Below are 5,276 nucleotides of genomic sequence, written 5' to 3'. Positions count from 1 at the left end.
GTTGGATGAAGCCCACAGAACAACATAATCTGGAAAGAGCAGAAGAGGAATTATAAGGTGCCCAGACATGACACTCTCCCACCTTCTGCTGCGCCTTGTGAGGTGCTGTTCATGTCCAGTAGATATGCTTTTTCCATCGCTTGACGATATTCCCATTTAGGGTCAGGAGTTCTCCTCCCATGCTGAACACAGCCTGAGCCAAGGCACGCTTCCCCCTCATGATTCACCCCAGTGGAAGCTGTAGATCAATGCCTGATAAAGCCAAATGAACCACATAGTCTGCAAAGAGCATAAATGGAATTCCAAGGTGGCTAGACTTGACACTCTCCCAACTCCTGCAGCACCTTGTGACGTTTTGTTCACGTCCAGGAGTTGTGCTCTTTCAATCACTTGAAAACATTCCCATTTAGGATCAGGAGTTCTCCTTCCATGCTGAACACAGCTTGAGCCAAGGCCCACTTTCCCGAGTAGTCCCACGCGTTCGCCGGGACTTCCTCGAGGCCTTGCATTGGTTAGCTGGTAGAAAAATCTCCCCGTCGGGGAATCGAACCCCGATCTTCCGCGTGACAGGCGGAGATACTGTCCATTATACTAACGAGGAATGCCCAAGCTTAATATTTGGCACATCAACAAATAGGTGGCGCTATTCCAACATTCAGACCACAGTCAATGCATGTAGAAATATTTAGGTTTACTACATATTTGCTATCATTCAAATCCATGACAAAGCATCTGTGACTGAATCTAGTTTAAAATCTCTATTTTGTAGCTTTTTGAACATTTGCAGTAAACTAAAAATGGTGCATTTTCCCACAAATATGCAAAATAAATGCTTTTCGTCAGTTTCAGTAGTGTAGTGGTTATCACGTTCGCCTAACACGCGAAAGGTCCCCTGTTCGAAACAGGGCGGAAACACATTTCTTTGTTTGTATTGACTTCGCAGAATCAAACTCTGCGAAGTTAAACTCTCCATGACATTCATGGAAAAATCTCCCTGATGTGAAATCGTGGCCAGGCCTGCCGAAGTTTCCCCAGTGCAGTAGTCATCACATTCAGAGATTCAGGAGTATCCTGTCGAAAATTGATGCTGAAAAACTAGTCCACGCATTTGTTACTTCTAAGCTGGATTACTCCAGTTCTTTATTATCAGGTTGCTTAAAAGAGTCCATAAAGATTCTTCAGCTGATCCAGAATGCTGCAGCACGTGTTCTGATAGGAACCAGAAAAAGAGATCACATCTCTCCTGGTTTGGCTTCTCTGCATTGGCTTCCTGTAAAATCCAGAATAGAATTTAAAATCCTTCTTCTCACCTACAAAGCTCTTCATGTTCAAGCACCATCTTATCTTAAAGAGCTCATTGTACCTTATTACCCCACCAGAGCACTGCTCTCCCAGAATGCAGGGTTCCTTGTGGTTCCTAAAGTCTCCAAAAGTAGAATGGGAGCCAGAGTGTTCAGCTATCAAGCTCCTCACCGGGTTCCCGTTTGGGTTCAGGAGGCAGACACCATCTCCACATTTAAGAGTAGGCTTGAGACTTTCCTCTTTGATGAAGCTTATAGGTAGTTCTGGCTCAGTTTTTCCTTGCCTCTTTCGCCTAGTGCTTGCTCTTGGTGGGAATTTTCCGGTTTCTGTAAATAACATCACAGAAGATGGTCTGGACCTGCTCTTTTATGAAAAGCGCAATGAGATAAGTGTTGTTGTGATTTGGCGCTATATAAATAAAATTGAATTGAATTAAATTACCTGAACCTCAACTTCCTAGCCTCATAGTTGATGTTTTACATTCTTGGATCCGTCTTAGGTTCCTGCTGTCTGCCTACGTTCCTGGATCCTGAAGTAGGTGATCATATCGTCACTGAAAACATATCTTTGATAGCAGGATCATTCTCAATCCTTTTGTAAAACCTTTGTCTTTCTTGGAGTATATCCACTATAATACATTCTTAAAAAATGTCATATCTTTTGCTATGGTTGGGCCTCGTATCCAAACTACTCTGACAGATGATACTAGTGTCGATTTAGCCTTGGGAAATAATTAGCAGCTGGTAGACAGATCTCCCCATCGGGAAATAAAACCCCAGTCTTCCGTGTGAGAGGCGGAGGCGACCATCCAAAGTTTCAGTAGTATTGTGGTTTTTGTGTTGGAACAAGTTGCACTGTTTGAAATAAGCTTTTGAAATACAAGAACGTCTTCACTTGGGACAGCAATTGACTCCCAACCCGATGGGAGAAATCCTGAGCTTTGAGATTTGGAGGGGCTGACTTTGATTACGAATGCTTGACACTGGACTTCAATCTGCCCCAGTGGGTGCTGTAGATCACTGTTTGATGAAGCCCACAGAACAACATAATCTGGAAAGAGCAGAAGAGGAATTATAAGGTGCCCAGACTTGACACTCTCCCACCTTCTGCTGCGCCTTGTGAGGTGCTGTTCATGTCCAGTAGATATGCTTTTTCCATCGCTTGACGATATTCCCATTTAGGGTCAGGAGTTCTCCTCCCATGCTGAACACAGCCTGAGCCAAGGCACGCTTTCCCCCTCATGATTCACCCCAGTGGAAGCTGTAGATCAATGCCTGATAAAGCCAAATGAACCACATAGTCTGCAAAGAGCATAAATGGAATTCCAAGGTGGCTAGACTTGACACTCTCCCAACTCCTGCGGCACCTTGTGACGTTTTGTTCACGTCCAGGAGTTGTGCTCTTTCAATCGCTTGAAAACATTCCCATTTAGGATCAGGAGTTCTCCTTCCATGCTGAACACAGCTTGAGCCAAGGCCCACTTTCCCGAGTAGTCCCACGCGTTCGCCGGGACTTCCTCGAGGCCTTGCATTGGTTAGCTGGTAGAAAAATCTCCCCGTCGGGGAATCGAACCCCGATCTTCCGCGTGACAGGCGGAGATACTGTCCATTATAATAACGAGGAATGCCCACGCTTAATATTTGGCACATCAAGAAATAGGTGGCGCTATTCCAACATTCAGACCACAGTCAATGCATGTAGAAATATTTAGGTTTACTACATATTTGCTATCATTCAAATCCATGACAAAGCATCTGTGACTGAATCTAGTTTAAAATCTCTATTTTGTAGCTTTTTGAACATTTGCAGTAAAATAAAAATGGTGCATTTTCCCACAAATATGCAAAATAAATGAATTTCGTCAGTTTCCGTAGTGTAGTGGTTATCACGTTCGCCTAACACGCGAAAGGTCCCCTGTTCGAAACAGGGCGGAAACACATTTCTTTGTTTGTATTGACTTCGCACAATCAAACTCTGCGAAGTTAAACTCTCCATGACATTCACGGAAAAATCTCCCTGACGTGAAATCGTGGCCAGGCCTGCCGAAGTTTCCCCAGTGCAGTAGTCATCACATTCAGAGATTCAGGAATATCCTGTCGAAAATTGATGCAGAAAGACTAGTCCACGCATTTGTTACTTCTAAGCTGGATTACTCCAATTCTTTATTATCAGGCTGCTTAAAAGAGTCCATAAAGATTCTTCAGCTGATCCAGAATGCTGCAGCACGTGTTCTGATAGGAACCAGGAAAAGAGAACACATCTCTCCTGGTTTGGCTTCTCTGCATTGGCTTCCTGTAAAATCCAGAATAGAATTTAAAATCCTTCTTCTCACCTACAAAGCTCTTCATGTTCAAGCACCATCTTATCTTAAAGAGCTCATTGTACCTTATTACCCCACCAGAGCACTGCGCTCCCAGAATGCAGGGTTCCTTGTGGTTCCTAAAGTCTCCAAAAGTAGAATGGGAGCCAGAGTGTTCAGCTATCAAGCTCCTCACCAGGTTCCCGTTTGGGTTCAGGAGGCAGACACCATCTCCACATTTAAGAGTAGGCTTGAGACTTTCCTCTTTGATGAAGCTTAAAGGTAGTTCTGGCTCAGTTTTTCCTTGCCTCTTTCGCCTAGTGCTTGCTCTTGGTGGGAATTTTCCGGTTTCTGTAAATAACATCACAGAAGATGGTCTGGACCTGCTCTTTTATGAAAAGCGCAATGAGATAAGTGTTGTTGTGATTTGGCGCTATATAAATAAAATTGAATAGAATTAAATTACCTGAATCTCAACTTCCTAGCCTCATAGTTGATGTTTTACATTCTTGGATGCGTCTTAGGTTCCTGCCGTCTGCCTACGTTCCTGGATCCTGAAGTAGGTGATCATATCGTCACTGAAAACATATCTTTGATAGCAGGATCATTCTCAATCCTTTTGTAAAACCTTTGTCTTTCTTGGAGTATATCCACTATAATACATTCTTTAAAAATGTCTCTCTCTCTCTCTCTCTCTCTCCCTCTCTCTCTCTCTCTCTCTTTCTATCTCTCTCTCTCTCTCTCTCTCCCGCTCCGTCAGTCAATCAAGTCTGCGGATCTGTTCCTTTAACGTTTAGGGTTTCTTCAGCTTCAGGTTTGTTTTTAACTTCGGTTTGTAGTCCTTACATAGTAACCAGTAGATTTCTGGTGAACGTGGGGTTTGTAGTCCTTACATAGTAACCAGTAGATTTCTGGTGAACGTGGGGTTTGTGTCCTTACATAGTAACCAGTAGATTTCTGGTGAACGTGGGGTTTGTAGTCCTTACATAGTAACCAGTAGATTCCTGGTGAACGTGGGGTTTGTAGTCCTTACATAGTTCCCGGTAGATTTCTGGTGAACGTGGGTTTCAGACATGCTGCTTGGTTTAAATGCAACTCCCGTTGCGTCTCTGCCATCGGAGATTTTTTTTTTACTGTCAGCTGCACCCGCCCTATCTCTCTCTTTCTTTCTCTCTCTCTGTGTCTCTCTCTTATTCACACACACACACACACATACCTGTTGTGGAAATAAAAAACAAAAAAAGAACCAAAACCAAAAAAATCACACTGATCATAAAAAAAATTTGAGTTAAAAAAAGAAAGTTATACTGAATATGAAAACTCTTGTTCATTACATTTTACTTCATAATTGCAACCGCATGTGTTGTATTCATTGTTGCAAAACGTTCTGTATATAGTTTGTTAGTTACCATGACAACACCATTGATCTAAAGCTCGATGCTGTCATGTAAATAGTTTTCAAATCAGCCCCGCACATTTCAAGAGAACCCGACCCACTTCCTGGTTAAATCTGACCACTTCCGGGTTAGGCCCCGCCCAGTCCGAGTACGGATACAGATAATTCATGTGGTAAACAGATACAGATACAGATAATGCTGTACTCGCTCATCCCTACTATTCATTATGTCATCATCACAATTCATTATGACATCAACTTTCTTTTTCATTAATGTCT

General features: G+C 42.9%; 4 non-coding genes across 4 annotated transcripts; 2 read left to right on the top strand and 2 right to left on the bottom strand.

Moving 5' to 3' along the window:
* Positions 1-529: 529 nt before the first annotated feature.
* Positions 530-601, bottom strand: trnad-guc (transfer RNA aspartic acid (anticodon GUC)). Its single transcript has one exon. It is a non-coding gene; the product is annotated as a tRNA-Asp (tRNA).
* Positions 602-842: 241 nt separating this feature from the next.
* Positions 843-915, top strand: trnav-aac (transfer RNA valine (anticodon AAC)). The gene has a single exon. It is a non-coding gene; the product is annotated as a tRNA-Val (tRNA).
* A 1,938-nt stretch (positions 916-2,853) lies between these two features.
* Positions 2,854-2,925, bottom strand: trnad-guc (transfer RNA aspartic acid (anticodon GUC)). Its single transcript has one exon. It is a non-coding gene; the product is annotated as a tRNA-Asp (tRNA).
* Positions 2,926-3,166: 241 nt separating this feature from the next.
* Positions 3,167-3,239, top strand: trnav-aac (transfer RNA valine (anticodon AAC)). The gene has a single exon. It is a non-coding gene; the product is annotated as a tRNA-Val (tRNA).
* Positions 3,240-5,276: the final 2,037 nt, after the last annotated feature.

This window comes from Etheostoma spectabile, unplaced genomic scaffold (genome assembly GCF_008692095.1).
Source record: "Etheostoma spectabile isolate EspeVRDwgs_2016 unplaced genomic scaffold, UIUC_Espe_1.0 scaffold00570060, whole genome shotgun sequence".
Lineage (NCBI taxonomy): Eukaryota > Metazoa > Chordata > Actinopteri > Perciformes > Percidae > Etheostoma > Etheostoma spectabile.
This window is presented reverse-complemented; position numbering and strand designations above follow the sequence as displayed.